Genomic DNA, 25,694 nt, shown 5'->3' with positions numbered 1-25,694 from the left:
TAAAGATTCCTTAGAAAATCACAAGGCCAGATGGAATGCTTTGAGTTACTGCCCAACTTGAATGTGTAACTCTTTCATAACAACCTGATGCTACATATGGTGCTTGGAGTAGTTCCTTGTAGCAATGGCTACCCATATCATCTATATTGAAGTTTCTTACCACCAAGAAGTAACACTTAAAAAGTGAAGGCCTGTTCCTTAACATCACACATGTTAGCAGTCATGCATCTCTCTTGCACACATATCAGAGGGGACAAGCTTTATTTAAGTTCATCTAACCTTGTGAAACATTGTCTGGTACTCGACAGCATTCGCAGGTACTTTTCCCATGCATCTGCTTCTAAGTCTGATGCTGATGTACAATTTCCTGTATTTCATCTGATCTTATCCAATCTTAACACTTAGACAGCAATATCAATACTGCATTTTCTTGGCAGCATGGTGCTGATAGACGTTAGATTTACTTAGCCAGGCAAATTATATTTGTTGGGGGTTTTTGATGTCTTTCTAAATCACCCCGACTGATCCAGAACTAACCTTGCACCTTGCTTCCTCTACTGCTGTGGAATCCATTGGATGAGGACTGGAACCTCTCACATTCAGAGACCCTCCTCACTGTGGGTGCTGGCATATATTATACAACCTGAAGATGATTTGTTCTGCTTGTATGGTAAGAAAGCAAGATTCACTGAGCCGATCCGAGTGCTGTTCGATATTATAAGCACTTTCAATGAATTATTAAATTGGAAATGTTATGATTATACCAACATACAAACATGAAATGAGGTCAAATTGCACTACCCAAACATACTTAGGTTGTCTTAGGTGAATTTCGAACTCCTCAGGACCAGTTAAACAGAAAAGCTTGGTGCACTTTTCATCACATAGTGTCAATGATAAGCCAAGTGCACCACAACCAGCTGCACACAAAGTCCCTTTAATCTACCCTCACAACGTGGTTGAGTTTTGCCTTCACCAGCTGGATGGAAGTACTAGAGTAGTGGAAAGGGAAATTCAGTAGACCTTGTCTAGCTGAACTTTCAGAAAGTCCTTAATAAAGTACTTCATATGAGTTTACTCATAGAATCTTGTGGCACAAGTAGGGAGTTGAAACTCTGACTGAAGAATTGGATCCAATTCTGCAGTCAAAACGTTGTATCTAATGGGTGTGGTTCAGCCTGAAAGCATCTTATAGCCACATTCCCCCTACCCCTGACTCTGCTACTGTTCATTATCTTTCTGAATAACCTGGACAGTGTGGTTGGAAGTATGGTCAATGAGTTTGTAAATTACACCAAAATGTGTGCGTGGGTTAAGATAGTAGAGGAGTACAATCAGCCACAAAAATATTTAAATATGATAGAGAATTAGGGCAAGTTGTATTTAATCTAGATAAATTTAATGTCATGCAAATATTCCAGGGAGCATAAGCCTTGTTTATGTAATCTCCCATCATAATTCAAGCCTTGGTTCCCTGATAACATTTTGGTGAATCTACGTTGCACTGCTTCCAAGGCCAATATATTCTTCTAAGATATGATGCTCAGAACTGTACACAGTACTTCAAATGTGATCTAGCTAGGGCATTGTGTACAGCTGGTTATATTCTAGCCTACTCACTTAATCTATCAAGGTCTTTGTAATTTTATGCTCCCATCTAGACTACTTACTATGCCAATCCTTGTGTCATCAGCAAACTTGACTATATGACTCCCTATTGTGTTATCCAAGTCATTAATAAACATAGTGAATAGTTGAGGCCCCAGCACAGATCTTTCCTTTGAATTTGAGTCTTCTTCTTAGGCAGTCCCTCAGGATCGAGGATGTGATGTCAGCTTTAGCTATAGTTTCTCTACATTGGATGCCAAAAGAGGTAAGAGATAACATGAAACTAAAAGAAAAAAAAATACAAAATTATAAAGAGTAATGTAGATCCAGGGTGTTATAAAGAACAGCAAAGGAAGGCACAAAATAAGGAATGAGCTGCAAAATGGGAATATGGAAAGAAACTTGCAAGGAAAAACAGCATTAGATAAAATAATGGCACTAATGGCCAATAAATCCCCAGGATCTAATGCTTCCTACCCCAGGGTTTTGAAGTGAGGAAATTGCAGGTGTTTGAGCCATAATCTCCCAAAATTCTCTCAATTCAGGAATTGTCCGTTTAGATCGGAAAATTGCAAAAAGAACTCCATTATTTAAGTGAGAACAATTAGGAAACGATAGACCTGTTATTCTAGCATTCCTTCCTGGGAAGACTTTTGATGGGTTCTGAGATGGCTAATAAGTCTAATGCACAACCCGCAGACTCACCACATGCAAGGCAGGGGGTGTTTGAAGGGTCAGGCAGATGAGGTGTGCCTCTAACACCTCAACTTCACCTCGTCGTGCTCCCGATTTCTCAACGTGTTTGGTGCCTTCCCGAATAAACCTTCTCCACTTTGGTCGATCACAATCCAGGGACTCCCATGAGTTGGACAGGATGTTTAATTTCATCAGGGATGCTTTGCGGACACCCCTGAAGCATTTCCACTGTCCTCCTGGGAGTCTCCTGCTGTGACTAAATTCTGAGTAAAACAGTTGCTTCAGGAGTCTGGTCTCAGACATACGAATGACATATCCCACCCAACAGAGCTGGTTCTAAGTGTTTAGCACCTCGATGCTGGGCAAGTTGGCTTGGGAAAGGATGCTGGTGTTAGAACACCTTTCTTGCCACTGGATTTGGAGGATCTTGCGCAGGCACCACTGATTTGAGTACCTACCCATTAGCCCTACTCTTTTGTCTTTTATCACCTGGTCAATTAGAGTCAATAATTAAGGACAGAGTGACCTGAGATAATTTGCCTTCAATTTCATGAGCAATAATTTAGTTAACAATTTCTTATGTGGAACCTTCTCCTGGAATGCCCTCTGGAAGTTCAAATGAAATACATCCATTGACATTCCCTGTCTACTACTTTAGTTCCTTCCTCAAATAAAAACAGTTAGGTTTGTTAGACATGACCTACCCATTGGTCTCTCTAATCAACTCAAATTTATATTAAAAGCTTAGTCAGTCTTTCCCTAATTATAGACTCTAATAACTTGCCTGCAACAAATGTTAGAGTAACAGGTCTATAATTTCCTCATTTTTCTCACTTAAGTAATGGAGTTATGTTTGCAATTTTCCAATCTAAAAGGACAATTCCTGAACTGAGAGAACTTTGGGAGATTATGGCTATGGCACCTGCAATTTCCTCTTTTTAAAATCCTGGGGTAGGAAGCGTTAGATCCTGGGGATTTGTCAGTTATTAGTGCCATTATTTTACTTAATACTGTTTTTCCTTGCAAGTTTTTTTCCATATTCCCATTTTGCAGCTCATTCCTAATTTTTTGCCTTCCTTTGCTTTTCTTTATAACACCCTGGATCTACACTACTCTTTATAGCTTTGCATGTTTTTTTTCTTTTAATTTCATGTTATCCCTCACCTCTTTTGGCATTCAATGTAGATAGACCATAGCTAAAGCTGACAGGTTATTGAATTGTATTAATACAACCACTCAGTATAAACCAAAGGATATTTTGTTATGATACAATTCAGTGATCAGACTAGTTCGAGAATACTGAGCCCAATTTCGTTTCCTGCCCTACCAGGACTGATCTTGGGAAAGGTCCAGAGGAGAGCTACAGGAACGATTCCTAGCTTAAAGAACCTCGGCTGCTCAGGCTCAGTTAAACCATAGAAACAATAGAAAAATTATGGCACAGAAAGAGGCCAATTAGCCCATTGTGTCTACGCCGGATTAAAAAAAACTAGCCACCCATTCTAATCCCACCCTCCAGCACCCGGTCCGTAGCCTTGCAGGTTACAGCGCTTCAGGTGCAGATCCGGGTGCCTTTTAAATGAGTTGAGGGTTTCTGCCTCCACCACCAAACCAGGCAGTGAATTCCAGACACCCACCACCCTCTAGGTGAAGAGGTTTTTCCTCATGTGCCCTCCAATCCCTCTACCAATCACCTTAAATCTGCCCCCTGGTAATTGACCTTTCCGTTAGGGGAAACAAGTCTTCCCTGTCTACTCTATCTAGGCCCCTCATAATTTTGTATACCTCCATCAAGTCAACCCTCAGCCTCTTCTGTTATAAAGAAAATAACCCTACCCTACCTAATCTTTCCTCATAGATGCAATTTTTCAGACCTGGCAACATTCTTATAAATCTTTTTTACTCTCTCCAGTGCAATTATGTCTTTCCTGTGATCTGGTGACCACAACTATATGCAAAACTCCAGCTGTGGCCTAACCAGCATTGGACCTTGGCTATTTAGTTTAGAGCAGCGCAGACTTAGAGGCATCCTGATAGACGTCTATCCAGAGGCTGGATAGTGTCCCTATTTATAGATATTCCAGTTCAACAGCTTGGGGAGAACCGGAGGTCATGAGTTTGAACGATGTCAAAATAGGAATAGACAGAATATTAGGCGGTTCTTCATTTCCCAGAGTGTAGTGAGCCTCTGGAATGTGTGGCCATCTTGAGCAGTAGGTATCAATCTCTTCATGTCTTCAAGAGGGAGATGGATCAGTTCTTGACTGGGGCAGAGATGCATCACGTAGACGATAAGGACTTTAGAGATACAATTGGTCCATATGATCTCGTGGATTTGATCAGCAGAGAGGTTCGGAGAAGGATCTTCCAGAGTACCTTTTCCCTTATTGGCTTACTTTTTCCTGTTTTTGATTCTCCCCAGAGATTAAATGGTAATGGTGGGATTTGTTGTGGGGGGCGGTGGTGGGTGTGATGTGGAGAGGGAGGGAGTCACAATGCTCCAGCCATCATGAGTGTGAAGCAGTCTTGATGGACCAACTAGTCTCCTCCCACCTGTCAATTTTGTATGTTGGTATGACCAACCTCATTTCACTTCTGTCCCTTGTCATCTGCTAGATTTCAACCTTGCTTCCCGCCATAAGAGGTGAGCCAGTATAATTCATACCACTGTCACTGTACAGCTGTACAGTACATTATTCTATACACTATTTAAATGTGATGCAAAAATAGCCTATGCAGAAAATACTGTTGGAGCATGTTTCATTGAATAAGTTAAACTTAGTTTGACTGAACTTCACTTTCCATGTTGTTTCAAAGACATTCGATGGGCTACACTAAAATTCAGAATTGAAATTTCAAATCAGAGTTAAATATTGTGTCAGTTTGAGTCACCATATTGCCGGATTTGGATGCTCTTGTCAAGTGGGCTTTTGCATATCGATGTCCTAACTGTGGTCTCTTTGCCATTATGCTACTAATTTTTTTCTCTTCAAAAAATGTTATTTTGTTCCCATCAAGATGGGAAGTAGTGCCAGGAAATGGAAATTTCATTTTGGGCAACAAGTCCTCCTCTTTCAGGTACCATGCCCTAAGAGTGCATTGGCGACCATAGGCTTCCCACTGGTCCATGATTATGATTGGCAAAGTACTGCAGTGGTTTGCCTTTGCCTTCTGCAGTATGGCTGACCAGGGGACTCTCCCACTCTTTACTGCCTGCCATCAGGATTATTGGAAGGATTTACAGGCTGATAATCAATCTGTTTGACCACGTTATGAACGCACCTTTTGCGGCCATCAAGTCCTGGAATGGGACTTGAACCAAGACCTTCTGGCCCAGGAGTAGGGATGCCACCACTGCACCACAAGACCTCCCCTGGCCAACAAGTATCAGGATCAAAAGCTGGTTGTTATTGGTATCTGTGGATGAATCAGTGGATGGTCTGGAGAAAAGGTCTGCAGGGCTATGAAGTCCTGAGGCAGAATGCTGCAGTCCCCCCTGTACCAGATATCTCAGAGGTCTTGTTGTCTACTGCTGAAGTTCTTCACAGCTTTATTTCATGCCTCCTAGCTAGGGATAGACTGGATCCTTCCATGAGGCAAGAGCAGTTTCTAAGGTTGGAATTGTTGTGTTTGTTGTCAGGTGAGCATTGCTATCAGTCAGTGGAACATTGGTATGCTGATGCACAATGGTGAAAGTGCTTTAAGTGAGCATACAAGCTTGTTTAATATCAGGACCAACATATCAGTGATTCTCCCAAGCACTGATCTTATTGGTACTCTACTTTTATATTTTAGAAGTTCAAGTTCAGTACAACGGAAATCATCTAATCTAGTAATTCTGATGTCTGCTTTTATATTTGGAAACACAGTCACTGCTTGGAAAATAAGTTACCCGACCAGTTCTTACACCTCATTGGATGAAAGAGGAAATGGCTGTGTGGTTACATAATTGGCTAAGGGACAAATAGCAGATAGTAGTGGTGAGCCATTATTTTCCAGACTGGAAGGAAGTGTTCAGTAGTGTCCCATGGGATTATTATTGGCACCACTGCTATTTCTGATATATATTAATGATCTGGACTTGGATATACATGCCATAATTTCAAACACTGCAGATGACACGAAACTCAGAAATGTGGGGAAGATAATAACAGACTCCAGAAAACATTGACAGACAAGTGAAATGGCCAGATACATAACAGATGAGACTTAGCACAGAAAATTGTGAGATGATTAAATTTGGTAGGAAGAATGAAGAGAGGCAATGTAAACTAAGTGGTACATTTTGAAAGGGGATGCAGGAACAGAGAGACCTGGGACTGTATGTACACAACTCTTTGAAGGCGGCAGGATAAGTTGAGGAGGCTGTTAAAATGGCATACGGGATCCTTGCAAGGCAAAGAGTACAAAACCAAGGAAGTTATGTTGAACCTTTATGAAACATGACAACACACCTTAGGAAGGATGTCAAGTCCTTAAAATTGGTGAGAAGAGACCTACGAGAATGGTACCAGGGATGAGAGACCTCAATTACATGCAGAGACCAGAGAAACTGGGGTTGTGTTTTTTTTTAATCTGTTCTTGGGATGTGGGCGTCACTGGCTAGGCCAGTATTTGTTGCCCATCCCTAATTGCCCTTAAAGCAGAAGTTAAGGGAGATTTGATAGAGTTCAAAATCAAGAAAAACTTTTATTAAGTAAATAAGGAAAAAGGTTATCTCCAGTGACAGAAGGAGCATTAACTAGAGGCCACAGATTTAAGATATTTGGCGAAAGAACCAGAGTTGACACAAGGAAAAAAATATTATGCAGAAAGTTGTTATGATCTGGAATATAATACCTGAAAGAGTGATGGAAGCAGATTCAATGATTACTTTCTAAAGGGAATTGGACTTATACTTGTAGAGGGCACATTTGCAGGGCTATGTAGAAAGAGGAGAGTAGTGTACTAATTGTACAGCTTTTTCAAAGAGCCATCACAAGCATGAAAGGACGACTGGCTGCATCATTCTATGATTTAAATACCAACCTTCATGTCAAACAACAATAACTTTTAATGCGCTTTTAACAAAAGAAAAGCCGCAAGGCATATCATCAAGCAACAATCAGATGGAAATGGACATCAAATCAGAGATATTAGAAGGTGCACCCAAAAACTTGGTGAACGAGGTGGGTTTTAAGCATAGTCTTAAATGATGAGGGCGCAGGTGGACGGGCGGAGATATTTAAGGATGTAATCCTGAGCACGGGGCCTAGATGTGTGATATCATAGCTACAAATAATGGAGTGAGGGGAGCCAGGGATGCACATGGGTTGAGAATCAGAGGTTCAGAAAGTTCCAGGGAAGTTGAACAAAGTTACAAAAGCTTGGAGCAAGAACATGAAGGGACATGAGGATGAGATTTTTAAATTGAAAGTTTTGGGGAAGCAGGATCAGTCTGGACGGGCGGGTAGGTGAGCAGAACTTTGTGCAGGAGAAGAAATAGACAGCAGAGAACATTGAAAGTGACAAAGGCATGTATGTGACTTTCAGCAGCTGATGAGGCAGAATTTTTAGTTCGGCGCGATTGGCGGCCCGGGAGCAGCCGGGAAAGGTGCCGCTGTCTGTGATCGGCCCCAGACCGTGATTTCACATTGTGTACACTGTGGCCAATTAAGGCCCACCCAGCATGTACACCGGCTCCCCAATGGTCAGGAAGGAGCGGGCGGGGGCAGCGGCCTGTCAGCTGCCGGGTCCAATGACGACCCGGCGGCCGCTTTAAAAATGGCGCAGTCAGCCCCTGGAGGGCTGCTGGCGATGGAGGCATCTACCGTATTGTCAACTGGAAATTATGACTTCAAGTGCAGCTGCAAATACCAGGCAGGAGGGCAGGTCGTGTGGGCACTCAGCCCCCAGCTTTTCTGATGAGTGCACCATGGTCCTCCTGGAGGAGGTGGCTGCCAGAAGGGACACCCTTGTCCCCAAGGATGGAAGGAGGAGGCCACCGCACATTACAAGAAGAGCTTAGGAGGAGGTGGCAGCGCTGGTCAGCAGCCGTGATGTTGTGCGGTGCACCTAGGTCCATTGCCACAAGAGACTTAACGACCTGCTGCGCTCAGGAAGGGTGAGTACCATGTTGGCAAGGATCAGTGCGTTCAAGTGTTAAGGTCTGGCCGCCATCGCCACCCCCTCTCCCCACTCCCCCCATGGAGCTTGGCGCTCGGGTGTTAGAGTCTGATTGCCAACCGTCAATGACGCAGGAGCTGGCCAAGGGGGTGAGCCCTGGCTGCTTGGACCAAGTGCCTTGTGGCTTGAGGGCCACGACTTGGATGTGCCTTGCAAGGTGCTCCTCAGGTGGGGTTGGCCAGGCTGCAGTGGCGCTGCAGGTAGAAAGTGGACTAATCAATGCTCCTCTGTCCTTTCAGGAGAAGTCGGCCCATAACAACAATGAAAGGTCATGGACCGGCGAAGGCCCCCAAAACCTCCTAATCCTCATTAGATACAAGCAGGTTGCCTTGGAGGTGGAGAGTACCTCTATCAACCAGCCACGGAGATGCTGGGGTGTCAGACGAAGGTAAGAGCGCAGTGCACAGAGGTGAGAGTTTTGGATGGTGCAAACATTCTAGTGTAGTCTCATCATTGATGGGAGCCTCAAAACTGGATTCCCCAATGATTATTGAAAGACGATGGCACCATGATGCAGATCTCCATGGTCTCACCAGGGTGCCAGGCATGCACAGTGACAGTGTGATGATTTAAACTAATGACACGTCATTGTTCTCTCTTAGATTTGCCACCAAGCACCAAATCACAGCACCCTGAAGAGCCACTCTGATGCCAGAGGATTGCCAGGCTCCAGATGCACCTACGTCACACCTGCTATCTGAACCAGGCACCAGCATGGATACCAGCACCTTGTTGGGCATTAGATTGGTAGCTAGAATGTCAGCGCACAGCAGTGAGGGCAGTTTACACTTGCTTTTGAGATGCAGGCAGAGGCAGAGAGTGCCCAGGACGCTGGCAGTCGGAGGGCTGCTGGAGACCAGGACGATGCTGCATCAAAGGCAGATGATGACCCTCTGGAGTCGTCCATTAGGCGGCAGATGCTGGATGTTCAACGAGATGCGCAGGAGGATCTGCTGGAGATCCATGAGGGTATGCGTGCCATGGTCTCTGTTGTGGAGGACTCCATGCAAAGCATCAGCTCTGTGTTGACCTTCATGGCTGAGCACACTGCCTCCTCCATTGAGAGAGTGGCAACTTTCATGGAGAGGCAGCTCCAGGAACAGAATCAGGGGTTCCTGATGTTGCGTACCTGCAAGCCCTTACACAGGCACGACCTCAGGTGGTCAGTGTCAGTGTGGGAGATGGATGAGGCACCCAGTATCCCAGCTAGGTGTCCGTCCATCAATGACGAACAGGGAGGTCCAGAGCAAACTCATGTGGGTGCATGCGCTGCCTGTCGTCTCTGCAGGCTCCTCTCAGTGCACTCCTGTGCCCCTCTGCCAGTGACCGTGCATCTGATGAGGTTGCGGCGACTGAAGAGATGGCAGCACCCTTGCGGAGGCATGGCTCCTGTTATACCAATGCTCTGCTTCTGTTCTTAGGTGGCGGAGAGACTACATAAGCCACCTTTTCAAGGGATAGCCCTTGTCACCCAGCAGCCATCCATCCAGTTGGGCTGGAGCATTGAAGAGCCTTGCCACCTGGGAGTGTCTCAGGGTGTAAGCGTAATGGGACCTGCCAGGTTACCTTGCACAGACTTGCAGAATATGCATCCTGTGGTCACACACTATCTGCATGTTCATGGAGCGGAAGCCCTTCCTGTTGATGAATTCACCCGGCTGATCCCCTGGCACCTTGAAGACCCTGTGTGCAGTCAATTGCACCGTGGATGCCGGGGCACCTAGCAATAGCTGCAAAGCCTCTGGCTCACTCAGCCTGGCTGGCCTTATCCGTACAGAAATAAATGCAAGTCAATACCCACTTGAACAGAGCTTCTGTCACCAGTTTGACACGTATGGACAGGTGATTGGGAGATTTCATAAAGATCCCCCACTGACCCCTGGAAAGAGCCGGATGCATAGACGTTGAGGGCCACTGTGACCTTTTTAGCCACTGGCATGGGGTGTCCACCCACACAACTGGAGGTGATCTTAGACCCAATCATCTGACAAATGGAAGTCACTGTTTCCCTTGAGAAGCAGTGCCTTCTTCAGTATTGCACCTCTGCTGCATCGCTGCCTGTAAACCCTGGCAGCAAGGTAGTGGCATTTTTCGTGGCCCCTAACGCCTTGGACTGCTTGCTGACCCTGCGCCCCTTGTGCCTGTGCCTCTCCTCCCACAGGTCACTCCCCTGTAAGCTGCATTGGGACACCTGGCCTCCTCTCCCTTCTGCCCCTCTCTTCCTCGTCAGAGGAGGTGCCTCCAGCGGAGACCACAATCCCCAATGCCAGGGTTACAGAAGGCTGTCTGATACCTGGAAGGGCCCACACAGTCTGAATCCTCCGGGGGCCTTGTAGACACTAAGGAGACCTGAAATGAAGCCAGGAGATGCTAAGAATGAAGCCCCGAACAGAGATGAAGCTGCCAAGTACCAATAAGTCACCAGCAGCAAACTATCTACCAAACATCTCACTACTCACAGAGATAAAAACAAAAAAAAAACAAAAAAAAAAAAGAAAATCTCACTACTCACACTGGCAATGCTGCTGACCCTTTTTATCCCGCCTGTGGATGAGTTTTGTAAATTGTTGGCTGGCCACCTGCCGCTTTTTGCTTGGGCAACGAGCACGAAATTGCATGAGCAATGTAAAATCAGCGTCAATTGCCTTCTTAATGGCCTTAACTGGCTTCTTAATTAATGGTGGGTGTGGTTCCAGAACCCGCGCATGTCTGCTGACCAAAATATCACTCAAGAGCAGGATGATATCACAACACTTGCCTGACACCATCGCGCACAATTTCATGTCCGATTAGGTCGGACATGCACCCAGCCAATTGGCATAAAATTCTGCCCATGGGCTGAGACAGCTGTGGGCAATGTTACCAAATGTGGAAATAGGTGGGCTCTGTATTGGATAGGCTATGCGGCTGCAAGCTTGGGGTCGATTTGGATGCAGAAGTTGCAAGCAGTATGGTTCCATCTGAGATCGTGACAAGGGAAGGGAATGGAACCAGCGGAAAGGGTTAAAAGTCTGTGACAGGGACATAAGACAATGGGCTGATTTTAACTCACTCAAAACCTATTCACTTAGTCAGAATTAAAATTGGGCCCTTAGGCTTTAGTCTGCCCAGTGTTTAACAGAGCTCACCTAAGATTAGAATGCCATTGAAATAATCTGACAACACAATGATGAAGTCAAGACAGGTTGTGAAGAAATAGAGCTAGATACTATCAAGAGCTTGGTATTATCAAGTCTTGGATGTTGTCACCATACACATGGAAGCTGACCATGTGTTTTTAGATCCTGTCACCACGGGCCAGCATGTAGAAAAGGAAGATGTGAGGACCAAGTATAGATCCTTAAAGGACCCCAGAGGTAATGGTTGAGGGCAGTAAAAATGGCATAACTGGAAATGCCATAACTACATTTGGATAAGTGACAATGGAACCAAGTGAAGGCAGTACTACTGATCTGTACAATTGAGGAGAGGCATTGGAAGAGGATGATATAGTCAACTGTGACAAAAGCTGAAAAGGATGACGTTTTTAAATTTGATTAGGGCTGTTTCAGTGCCGTGGCTGGGGTGGAAGCCTAATTAGACAGATTCAAACAAGCAGAACTCAGGACATCCAAAATAGTTTCCAGCCAATTAATTACTTTTGAAGTGTAGTTACTATAGGCATATTGGAACTCTCACACCACAGTCTGGGCTGACTTTGAGCCTCGCTCCCAAAGGTGAAAGGCCAGTGTCTAATTTACTGCAGCATCCACTATCTTAATTCATACCACTCCAATAACATTATTGAATTATCATAACTTTATGGAGGCAGTCTAAGTGATGGATCACTGGTATCATTTGCTCTGTTTCTATTAACAAGTATACTCGCAAAATTTCAGTTACTATTATTTCTATGTGTAAAGCTTACTTGTTTATATTTATATATTGGGTTTCCATGCATTCAGAAATAAACATTTGTCTGGTTAATGAACTGGGCCACAAGTGAGAGTTTGGTTTACTTTCTCTATGCGCAGGATTTTGCTCTTGGCGGGGGTGCTCGGTGAGAATGGGGCGGGGTGGTCAGGAAGCCGACTGTCGCCTGCGATTGGCTCTGCACCACGATTTTATGCAGTTGGGCCAATTAAGGCCCACCCTGCGTGAATCGCGAGCAGCAACGCTGAGCACTGCCTGTGCGGGTGGAGGGAGGAGAAAGAGCGGGCCAAGCACGCAAGAAGGAGTGCATCAATCTCCCTAAGGCAGCTCCGTGCCTCAGGGAGACTGAAGTGCTATGTAGAAAAAAAATGAAGAGATTAAAAATTTAATAAAACATGTCCCCTCATGTGACTCTGTCACATGAGCTGGGACACGTTTGTAAATCAAAAGTAAAGTTTTTATTTAATGTTTATTTGCTTTAGGAAACCTCATCCCGCTCGTGGATGAGGTTTCCTAAAAAAATGTAAAGACTGTTTGGCCTTTTCGCTTGCCCGCCAACCGTTAGGTTGGATGGGCAGCATAAATTAGAATTTAATTGGATTGCTAATGGCCTTAATAGGCCTTTTAATTATTGGCAGGCGCACAGCTGACTCTGTTGCACACCCACAGAACGAAATATCGCGAGACTGCGCGATGACTTCGGGACACACGCCTGATGCCATTGTGCATCATTTTACACTCAGGCGTGTCGGGCACGTGCCCGCACGCCAAGAGTAATATTCTGCCCTATGATACATGTTCTATGCATTCCATAATTCCATTTAACAGAATCATGAAATGTACAGCACAGAAATAATTCCCATTGTGCTTGAGCTGGATCTCTGAAAATTAATATGAGACCATTCTGTTGGTGGCCATGAGAAAATTAATGTTTGGGATTAGAATTTAACAACACGTGGGCTAAATCATCATTGAGACATATAAATTAATGTTAGTACTTTGCATAATATCAAGAGCAATATATTTTCTTTGAATTGTTAAAATATTAATAAGAAACATTCTTTATGACCCATTAAAATAATTTGGGAAAATTGTGAAAAAAATGTTTTTCAAAGACATAAGATTTTGATGAAATCATGGTTTATTTATTAATCAGTTAATCTTGTCCTTTCCAGTTGAATACAATATAATCAAACTTTACACAGAGACTCATGGACCCAAAGCTGACTGAGAAGACACAAAATTGCACTCCTTCAATACTTAAACAGTGTTCTCCTCCATCAGATATGTGATTGATATAACCATATTACAAGTTTCTGAAATATTGCTCAGAAATCCATGTAATAGAGTATTCCCTAATGATTTTATAAACCAGCTCAATGCGCATAGATTAAAGCAAATTTTATTCCAGTTATTGCATTAATACTGTTCTTTCATTAGAAAGCAACAGAGTCTAACAAAGCAATATGTCCCAAGGGACTTCACAATTCAAGGTCAGATCCAGTAGGAATAGGAGCGGGGTCACGATGAGTAGTCAAAGATCCTGCTAAAGAGATAGATTTAGATCACTTGTTTTAAAAATGGCAGACATATAGAGAAGTACAAAAATTTATAAACAGTCTTCTAGAATGCGAAGAAAGATGGCTGAAGTATCTGCCGCTGACGGAGGGAATGCATAGTAAACCAAAGTTGGAAAAGCGGAGAGTGCAGACAGGAACAAGAAGTGATGGAAGAGGATGGTGTAGTTTAACATAGTGAAAGGTGCAATGAAGTTGAGGAAGGTTAATGCATCATGGTAGCAGGCACACAGAATGTTGTTGACTTTTGACCAGGGGTGATTTTGATGCTATGGGTGAGATGGAACTGGACTGAAGAAATTTGTACAAAGAATGGTGAAAGAGTTGGACACAAGTTTGAGTGGCAACAGCAGCTTCCAATATCTGAGTAGAAGATAGAGAAGTCTGGTAGTTTGAGAGGACAAGGATGGGCTTTTTAAACAAAAACAGAGACTTTTAAAAAGCAGGGTGGTTATGGCAATTTTAAAAGTGGAAGGAAAAAGTCTGAGAAGAAGGAACAGTTGATTATGTCAGGGAGCACAGAGTTGAAAAGGAGCAGTTGAATAGCCGGAAACTGAGAGAGGAGAGGCCAAGGAAGCAGGATGTGAGCTTCAGGGAGAGATGAGTCTGGTGAAAGATAAGAAGGTCAAAGTTAGGATGGTTGAGGAGGGGACATAGGGACAGGCGTAGGCCATTCGGCCTATCGAGCCTGCTCCACCATTCAAACAGATCATGGCTGATCATCTTACCTGTTACGCCATTTTTCCCACTATCCCAATATCCCTTGAAGCCATTAGTATTCAGAAATCTATTGATTTGTGTTTTGAACATGCTCACTGACTAAGCTTCCACAGCCCTCTGGGGTACAGAATTCCAAAGACTCACCATGCTCTGAGTGCTGAGTGAAGAAATTCCTCCTCATCTCAGTCTTAAATGCCCCTTATTCTGAGACTGTGTCCCTGGTTCTAGACTCACCAGCCAATGGAAACATCCTATCTACATCTAATCTACCCTGTCTCGCCCTGTAAGAATTTTGCAAGTTTCAATGAGATCACCTCTCATTCTTCAAAACTCTAGAGAATATAGGTCCAGTTTCCTCAATCTTCCCTCATAAAACAATGCAGCCATCCCAGGCATTGGTATGGTGGACCTCTGTTGCTCTCCCTCTATGGAAGATACATCCTTCATCAGATAAAGAGACCAAAACTGTCCAGATGCGGTCTCACCAAGGCTCTACACAAATGCAGCAAGACATCTTTAGTCCTGTACTCAAATCCCTTTGCGATGAAGACCAACATACAATTTGCCTTCCTAATTGCTTGCTGCACCTGCATGCTAGCTTTTAGTGACTCATGAACAAGGACACCCAGGTCCCTATGGACATCAACACTTCCCAACCTCTCACCATTTAAGAAATACTCTGCCTTTCTGTTTTTTCTGTCAAAGTGATAACTCCACACTAATTCACATCAGGCAGAATTTTTCCCCCGTCAGTTGGGGATGTTGAAGAGTGGGCACGCGGATGCGCGCCTCTGATCGGCGCCCCCAATTGGGGGCACGCCGCTATTTTACGTAGGCGGGCCACTTAAGGCCCACCCAGCATGATGTCCGCACAGAAGCATTATGCACTCCCTGTGCGGGCAGGGGGAATCCCTAAACCTGAGGGTGCGCTCTTTCGCACATGTGCATGAAAGACTGCACTCATCTCCCTGAGGCTAAGTACTGCTCTACTGTAAAAAATATTAAAAATAGAAAAAAAAATCCCTGATATGTCCCCTCATGTCACACGACACTGTCACGAGTTGGGACATGTCCAAAACTTTTAAAAAGACTTTAATTAAATTTTTAAAAACCCACATGGAACCTTAGCCTGCCCGTGGATGAGATTTCATGCTTTTTCTAATGCCTGCCAGGGCTCCTGGCCTGCCCACCAACCTTAAGGTTGGATGGGCAGGTCCATTAATTACTTAAATGATTCTGTCAATGGCCTGAATTGGCCATTGACAGGTCGGTGGGCACACAGCTGATTTTGCTGAGCCTGCGCCTACCTGAATATTTAAACGGGGCACGGTTACGTTGGGAGTTCCGCCCGACATCACCACATGTCATTTTATGCGTCGGCGAGCAGGCCCCGCTCCCCGCTCACCGATGGGAAAATCCTGGCCATTGTATTCCATCTGCCATGTTCATGCCCATTCACGTAACCTGGCCAATTCCCCTTGAAGCCTTCTTGCATCCTCTTCACAATTCTCATTCCCGCCTAGTTTGTGTCATCAGAAAATTTGGAAATATTACATTTCGTCCCCACATCCAAATCATTAACATAAATTTTGAACATCTGTGGCCCAAGAACTCACCCTTGTGGTACACCACTAGTAACAGCCTGCCATTCTGAGATTGACCCGTTTATACTTATTCTCTGTTTTCTGTCTGCTAACCAATTCTCAATCCATAGCAGTATATTACCCCCAATCCCATGTGCTACAATTTTTTTTACTAACATCCTGTGTGAGACCGAATCGAAAGCTTTCTGAAAATCCAAATACACCACATCCACTGTTTCTCCTTTATCTATGCTACAAGTAACATCCTCAAAAAAAACTCCAACAGGTTTGTCAAACATTTACTTCCCTTTCTTAAATCTATGTTGACTCTGCCCAATCATGTCATTACTTTCCAAGTGTCCAGTTATCACATCATTTGTAAAGATTCTAATACTTTCCCTACAACTGATGTCAAACTAATAGGTCTATGGTTCTAAGTTTTCTGTCTCCCTTCTTTCTTAAATAATGGTGTTACATTTGCTACTTTCCAGTCTGCAGGAACTTCTCCAGAATCCATAGAATTTTGAAAGATAACCACCAATGCATCCACTATCTCAATAGCCACCTCCTTCAACACTCTGGATGCAGCTCATTTTGTCCAGGGGACTTATCAGCCTTAAATCCAATTAAATTTTTGAATAGTACCTCTTTATTAATACTAATTTATGTCAGTTCCTTGGTTCCCTAGTATTTCTGGGAGATTTTCTGTACCTTCCTCCATGAAGACAGTTACAAAGTAATTGTTTAGTTTCTCCACCATTTCCCTATTCTCCATTATAAATTCTCCTGTCTCTGCCTATAATGGACCTAGTTTGTCCTTGCTAGTCTTTTCCTTTCCACATACCTAAATAAGCTTTTAATGTCTACCTTTGTTACTCACTATCTTGCATTCATCTATTCCCTTTCTTTATCAATTTCTAGATCATCCTTTGCTGGATTCTGAATTGCTCCCAATCCTCGGGCTTACCACTTTTCCTGACAATCTTATAAGCCACTTCCTTTGATCTAATACAATATTTAATTTATTTTCTTATCCATGGTTGATTCACCTCCTGTTGGATTTTTATGTCTTACAGGAATGTATATTTGCTGTAGACCATGTAATACATCTTTAGATACTAGCCACACTGTCTACCATCAAATCTTTTACGATATTTTCCCAACCTATCATAGCTAAATTCTCCCTCAGACCTTCATTATCTCCTTTGTTCAGATTTAGGGCCCTAATTTCAGAATGAACTATATCATTTTCAAACTTAATGTAAAGCTCTATCAAGTTGTGGTCACTATTTCCTAATGGCTCATTTACAGCAAGGTTATGATTAGCCCTTTCTCATTAGATAACACTAAATCTAAAATAGTTCGATCGCTAGTTGCTACATTAACATACTGCTCCAGAAACCCAACTTGTACACACAGGAAATCATCCTCTATGGCATTAGTGATAACTAGGTTTACCCTGTCTATATATAAATTGAAGTTACCCATTATTACTGTTACATGCAGCTCTAATTTCCTGATTATTTCCTGATTAAATCATCTATATTGTTGCAAATGCTGTGTGCATTCAGATACAGTGCCTTTAACTTTGTCTTTTTAACATTATTCCACATTCTGATCCTATTTGATGCTTTCCTTTGTTTCATCTGCCCTTGAATTTTGTTTACTACTCTTCTTCTTCCTGTTACCAGCTTTGCTTCCCTCCAATCTGAGCTCCCTTTCAGGTTCCCAACCCTCTGCCAATCTATTTTAGTAAATCTCCCTGCGAGGCTATTACTCCCAGTCTTGCTGAGATGCAACCCGTCCATCTTGTAGTTGTCCCATTTGCCCCAGAACCAGTCGACAATGCATCAGAAATATTATGCCTTCCCTTCTACGCCAATTCTCTAGCCACACGTTCAATCGCTCAATCCTTCTATTCCTATGCACAGTAGCATGTGGCACTGAGAGTAATCCTGAGATTACTACTTTTGAGGTCCTGCTTTTTAATTTCTTTCCTAACTCCCTATAATCTGCTTTCAGGACCGCATCCCTCTTTCTGTCTGTCAATGACACCAATGTGGACCACGACCTCTGGCTGTTTGTCTTACCCCAGAAGAGTGTCCTGCAGCTGTTCTGTGACAACATTGATCCTGGCACCAGGGAGGCAACTTACCATCCTGGAGTCAAGTCTATGGCCACAAAACTCCTGTCTGATCCCCTAGTGAATCCCCTATAAATATCATCTTTCCACTCTTCTTTCTCCCCTCCTGTGCAGCTGAGTCACCTGTAGTGCCACTGCACCAATGTAAGGATCAAATACTGGAGGGTGAACAAGGTAGAAAAAGAAAGGAGCACCTCCTTCCATCATTCAGCAAACTCCCTTACTCACTAAACTCCTAGTTACACATGGGGCAGGATTTTCTGCTCCCACCTGTGACAGGCGTAATGGTGGATGGGAGGGGAAAATATCACGGGAGCGCAAAAGTCAGTTTTATGTCGGCGTGAAAACAGGTTGCAATTGTGCACTCCAGACTTCAATGGCAGTGCACGTTTCCTGCTGCGCCATGTCAGGAACGCCATTTGAATATATTTGAATATCATGCATGCTCGTTATGAAGGCATCTGGCTGGCATCAAGCCCCCAATCCAGATCAAAAGACCACACTGGCATCTAATTAGACCGGCATGATTCACAATCAGATATAAGGGACGTACACCTTGCAAACTGCACATCAATCATCGCTTCAAGGTATGTTCACCTATCTTACACCGCGCTGCGCTCGCAGCTACTGCGACTCCATGCCGGGCTTTGCAGGCAACAGCACATCGATTTCAGGGGGCTCTTGGCCAAGGCAATACATACTAAACCAGCAGTGAGGTGGTGTTGAGTTGAAAAGGGCTGGAGGGCAAAGGCTTGACTGGGGGGATGTAGGGTTGAGAGCAAAGGTTCACTTGGTGGGGGGTGGGGAAGACTGGGAAAGGGTGCACTCACTCACGTGACTGGGGGTGCGGGGGAAGCATCCTTGGGGCCAAAATGGGAAAAGAGTCGCGGGCAGAAGACCAAAAGAGTCGGGGTCAGTATGGGAAAGAGTGTCTAGTAAAGAAGTGCTTCGGTTTAGATTGATTAGCTTCCAAAGACTGCATTAGTCCCAGTCCAGGTAGGAGGAAAGCATGCCAGTCCACTCTCAGTCACACCCAGAATTGTTCGCGCAGGGTGTGGTCATCACCATATGCACATCGGTCTAGGGGGTTTCGGGCATAATACTGGGCTGCAGATCGTCACAGTCAGGGGAGGCATCTGCAGCCTATCTATTGGGAACAGGTAGTGTAGGGGTGGACACTCGATGGCCACGGTGGGGGGGAGCCCTATGTGTTACTTCAAGGTGGGGAGGGGTAAGGTCAACATGGCGCATAAGCATGTCCATCTCAAACGATTCAGGGGATAACACAGGGATATCCACCACAAAGAAAATGGGATGAAGGATTACAGGGGAGGACTGAGAATTATTGAACAGATGGAGATCTGTACTTTATGCTCCTCCAGGACAATGGGTGGGATTTCCACAGTTACACAGGGAGGGTCGAATCTGGTCAGGTAGTAAAACTTCTGGACCACCATCATGAAACCTGAAGCTATGGGGCAGTAGCAAATGAAACTAGGAAAGAAACGCTGCTGGGGAGGGCTCTTAGGGCTCCTGGGGGCAGTGGATCACTGCACTGGTGGGCCGATTAAAATCTGTATTCCCAAATGAGCAGAATTTTTTTATTCATTCATGGGATGTGGACGTTGTTAGCTGGTTAACATTTATTGCCCATCCTTAATTGCCCTTGAGAAGGCAGTGCTGAGTTGCCTTCTTGAACCGCTGGAGTCGATGTGTAGGTACACCCACAGTGCTGTTAGGAAGGGAGTTCCAAGGTTTTGACCTAGCAACAATGAAGGAACGGCAATATATTTCCAAGTCAGGGTGGTGAGTGGCTTGGAGGGTGCTGTTCCCATGTGCCTGCTGCACTTGTCCTTCTAAATGGTAGCGGTCATGGGTTTGGAAGGTGCTGTCTAAGGAGCCTTGGTGAATTCCTGCAGTGCATCTTGTAGATGGTACATACTGCTGCCTCTATGCTTCAGTAGTGGAGGAAGTGAATGTTTGTGATGGGGTGCCAATCAAGTGGGTTGCTTTGAGCTGGATGGTGTCAAGCTTCTTGAGTGTTGTTGGAGCTGCATTCATTCAGGCAAGTGGAGAGTATTCCATCACACTCCTGACTTGTGCTTTGTAGATGGTGGACAGGCTTTGGTGAGTTAGGAGGTGAGTTACATGCTGCAGGATTCCTAGCCTCTGACCTGCTCTTGTAGCCACAATATTTATTTGGCAGGTCCAGTTCAGTTTCTGGTCCCCCAGGATGTTGCTAGTAGGGGATTTAGTGATGGCAATGCCATTGAATGTCAAGGGGCAATGGTTAGATTCTCTCTTGTTGAAGATGGTCATTGCCTGGCACTTCTGTGGCGTGACTGTTCCTTGTTACTTCTCAGCCCAAGCCTGGATATTGTCCAGATCTTGTTGCATTTAGACATGGACTATCTAATGAGTCACAAATGGTGCTGAACATTGTGCAATCATCAGCGAACATCCCCACTTCTGACCTTATGATGGAAGGAAGGTTATTGATGAAGCAGTTGAAGATGGCTGGGCCTAGGACACTAACCTGAGGAACTCCTGCAGTGATGTCCTGGAACTGAGATGGTTGACCTCCAACAACCACAACCATCTTCCTTTGTTCTAGGTATGACTCCAGCCAGCAGAGAATTTTCCCCTTGATTTCCATTGACTCCAATTTTGCTAGGGTTTCTTGATGCCACATTTGGTCAAATGCTGCCTTGATGTCAAGGGCAGTCACTCTCACCTCACCCCTGAAGTTCAGCTCTTTTATCCATGTTTGAACCAAGGCTGTAATGAGGTCCGGAGCTGAGCGCCCCTGGCAAAACCCAAACTGAGTATCAGTGAGCAGGTTATTGCTAAGCAAGAGCTTCTTGAGAGCCTGTTGATGACCTCTTCCACTACTTCACTGATGATCGACAGTAGACTGATGGGGCAATAATTGGCAGGATTGGATTTGCCCTGCTTTTTATGTATAGGACATACTTGGGCAATTTTCCACATTGCTGGATAAATGCCAATGTTGTAGCTGTACTAGGACAGCTTGGCTAGGAGGCGCGGCAAGTTCTGGAGCACAACTCTTCAGTACTATTGCCAGAATATTTGTGGGCCCAGACCCTCTGCAGTATCCAGTACCTTCAGCCATTTCTTGAGATTGCGTGGAGTGAATCAAATTGACTGAAGACTGGCATCTGTGATGCTGGGGACCTCCGGAGGAGATGGATCATCCACTTGGCACTTCTGGCTGAAGATTGTTGCAAATGCTTCGGCCTTATCTTTTGCACTGATATGCTGGGTTTCCCCATCATTGAGTATGAGGATATTTGTGGAGCCTTTTCCTCCAGTGAGTTGCTTAATTATCCACCTATATTCTAACTGGATGTGGAAGGATTGCAGATCTGATCCATTGGTTGTGGAATTGCTTAGCTCTGTCTATCGCTTGCTGGTTATGCTGTTTGGCTCACAAGTAGTCCTGTGTTGTAGCTTCACCAGGTTGACACCTCATTTTTAGGTAAGCCAAACATACTTAGTGCTGCTTTGGCATGCCCTCCTGCACTTTTCATTGAACCAAGATTGATTCCTTGGTTTGGTGGTAATGGTAGAGTGGGGGATATGCCGGACCATGAGGTTACAGATTGTGGTTGTATACAATTCTGCTGCTGCTGCTGATTGCCCACAGCACCTCATTGTTGCCCAGTCTTGAGCTGCTAGATCTGTTTGAAATCTATCCCATTTAGCATGGTGGTAGTGTCACACAACACGATGGAGAGTATGCTCAATATGAAGATGGGATTTCATCTCCTCAAGGACTGTGCAGTGGTCACTCCTACCGATACTGTCATGGACAGATGCAGCAGCAACAGGCGGGTTGTTGAATATGATGTCAAGTATGTTTTTCCCCCTTCTTGGTTCCTTCACCACCTGCCATAGACCCAGTCTAGCAGCTATGTCCTTTAGGACTCGGCCAGCCCAGTCAGTAGTGGAGCTACTGAGCCACTCTTGGTAATGGACATTGAAGTCCCCCAGCCAGAGTACATTCTGTGCCCTTGGCGCCCTCTGTTTCCTCCAAGTGGTGTTCAACACGGAGGAGGAGTACTGATTCATCAGCCGAGGCAGGGGTTGGTGGGGCAGTACGTAGTAATCAGCAGGAGGTTTCCTTGCCCATGTTTCACTTGATGCCATGAAACCTCATAGGGTCTGGAGTCGATGTTGAGGACTCCCAACGCAACTCCCTCCTGACTATATGCCACTGTGCTGCCATCTCTGCTTGGCCTATCCTGCTGGTGGAACAAGCCATACCTAAGGATGGCAATGGTGGTGTCTAGGACATTGTCTGTAAGGTAAGGTTCCATGTGTATGACTATGTCAGTCTGTGGCTTGACTAGTCTGTGAGACAGATCTTCTAATTTTGGCACAAGCCACCAGATGTTAGTAAGGAAGACTTTGTAGGGTCAACAGGGCTAATTTTACCATTGTCATTTCCAGTGCCTAGGTTGCTGCCAGGTGTTCCACCCGGTTTCATTCCTTATCCAATTTTCTGGAGCGGTTTGATACAACTGAGTGGCTTGCTAGGCTATTTTAGAGGGCATTTATGAGTCAACCATATTGCTGTGGGTCTGGAGTCACCAAGTAAGGACGGCAGATTTCCTTCCCTAAAGGACGTTAGTGAACTAGATGGGTTTCACAACAATCAATTCATAGTCATCAACAGACTTTAAATTCCAGATTTTTATTGAATTCAAATTCCACCATCTGCCGTGGTGGGATTTGAACCCCAGATCATTACCCCAGGTCTCATGACAATACCACTATGCCACTGTCTCCCCAATACAGACAACTCCACATCACTAGCGGTCAATGCTGTATGATTGTGCGCTAGGGCAAAAATGTGTCGGCGAGGGTCAGACCTCAGGAACATTGAGGTGGGAAAGGTGCGCACTAACATTGGGGAGCTATGCAGATTTACAGTCTGAGTCGACAATGCCGAAGGCAGACAGGAGCACACATGAGCTCAGAGTATGGGCTGATGGATTGAATACCCTCATGGCTGACGGAGAGTACATGGAGTTCAAGGAAAGGTAACCCATCTCCATCTCCCTTTCTACGCTTCACCTTTACCTTTCCACAATGCAGAAAAGGCAGTGGATTACATGCACAGCCAAGAATGAACATCACTTGAACCTGCAAAGCATATTTAAGAGATGCCTTGCACAAGCACACTTACATTGAGGCTTACACTTCACTGATATCAGAAATGAGCTGAAAACGTACACATGCTGTTACGGGATGGCTGCACACAATACCGACCAAAGGCACACGATGTGACATCTGTGATAAGTGAGAGGAGGAGACATGGTATGACACCTGATTGACTGCAACACAGCTCAGCAAACAGAGGAGGCATATGCAAAAGGAGATGTTGAATGGGTGCAATTCTATTTACATTGTTGGAAATAATATACATCTGGTGAACAGCCATATAACCTGTGTGCTCCTAGTATTTCTTGATCTTCTAAACCTTACCACTACATCTTGATGCATCCCCAACAGCCAGCTGACTGCTACGCCCTGTTGTCTGTGATGACTTTGTCGGGCATCCTCTGGAGGGCAAGGGCTGAAGGTCCTTGGCCTGCTTTGGGTCACCTGCTGAAGGCCAGGTGGTGCCTCCTTGGCCCGTGGAGTTGGAGGTGATGGGGTCACAGACAGAGGGGATTGGGATCAGCTGGACGCTCCCAGAGTCACCTTCCAGAAGGTGACCCTGCAACGCATCACTAAACTTGGGGGCCTGCAGTCTTCTTCCCTTTGGGGGCCATCTCTCCCTTGGGCACAGACATTAAGAAGGCTGTGCATGGGTGCAGTTTAAATATGGCACCCTGAGCAATCATAGCCTGCCCGGATGTGTGCAATATGATGTGTTCCCTGTTTATGCATATTTAATAAGGCGAAAATTGGACACGAAAACCCACCATTTCAGCCAGCGGGGAGAACGCCACTTTTCCTGCCCACGCCGCACTTAGTTCCCGGAGGGGAAAATCTCTTCCTCAGTTCAGGCTGCACTCAAGACCTCAGTATTTACATTATCTGAAAGTCAGAAGAGTCAGTTCTGTTGCAGTTACAGAAACCAGATCAGACTAGTTAGCTAATTAGCTAATTTCAGCTGCTCTCCAGTAGAGCTTGTTTATTCCTGCCTAAGGCTAGAAGAAACTTACATTACTTAGACACTGGCCAGAATTTTCCCGCCAGCGATTTGGGGGCGGGGTCCGCTCGCTGACGGGAAAATGATGTTGGGAGGAACCCCCGTCATCATCCTACCCCATTTAAATATTCAGGAAGGCGGGCGGACAGCGAAATCAGTTGTCCGCCTGCCAACCTGTGAATGGCCAATTAAGGCCATTGACAGGATAATTAAGGTAATTAAAGGCCCTGCCCATCCAACCTTAACGCTGGCGGGCAGACCAGGAGCCCCAGCGGGCTCCTGATAATATATGAAACCTCATCCACTGGTGGGATAAGGTTTCATGTCTGTTTAAAAAATCTTTAATAAAGTTTATGTAATATTTATTAACATATCCCACCTCATTTGACATTGTCACATGAGGGAAACATGTTAATAATTTTTTTATTTTTCTATTATTTAAGTGTACAAACCTTTCAGCGTTCTCCCTGAGAAAGCACTTAGCCTCAGGGAGCAGTGCGCTCTATTGCGGGCATGCGTGAAAGAGCACACTCTGACAGTTGGGGAATCCGCCCCCCCACCCCGCAAAGAAAACACATAGTGCTTCCTGTCGGGCAGCCCGCAGGACGGGCCATAATTGGCCCGCCCACTTAAAATGGCAGCAGAGTCCGGCTGCCTGCGTGCTGCCGAGCCGGTGGGGCCCGCCGCCTGCCCATCGAGGGCTAAATTCTGCCCGTTAAATTTCAGTCAAATGCGAAATGCAGTCAAGACTAGATTTTTAGAAAGAGATTGACTCTTAGGACTCTCTCGCTCACCAAACTCTGAAGCCAGGAATTTCTGGCCCCAGCACAATGGGTCCCACTGCATTCAAACTTCCAGTCACTTCGACGGGACCGGAACATCCTGCCGGAGGGAGGCGCCAGAAAACTCCGGCCCTAGTTTCACACTCAGTTCAGGCTGCACTCAAGTTGCTGGACAGTTGCTGGCAGAAGCTGAGGGTGTTAGCCTCAACTTTGAACCTTCATAACTCTCAATGCTCACAAGTTAAGGCTCTTTAAGACTAATGGAAAGAAAATGACACACACACAGTATTTGTTTGACAACTACAAGTGGAACAGATAACGGTT

The 25,694-nt window shown here is 45.0% G+C and overlaps 1 protein-coding gene across 1 annotated transcript in view; it reads right to left on the bottom strand.

The window, feature by feature from the left end:
* The window catches only part of LOC121269041 (abl interactor 1-like), a 246,053-nt gene that overhangs the window by 206,381 nt on the left and 13,978 nt on the right, over positions 1-25,694 (bottom strand). The window lies entirely within an intron of this gene.

This window comes from Carcharodon carcharias, chromosome 23 (genome assembly GCF_017639515.1).
Source record: "Carcharodon carcharias isolate sCarCar2 chromosome 23, sCarCar2.pri, whole genome shotgun sequence".
Classification (NCBI taxonomy): Eukaryota; Metazoa; Chordata; class Chondrichthyes; order Lamniformes; family Lamnidae; genus Carcharodon; species Carcharodon carcharias.
This window is presented reverse-complemented; position numbering and strand designations above follow the sequence as displayed.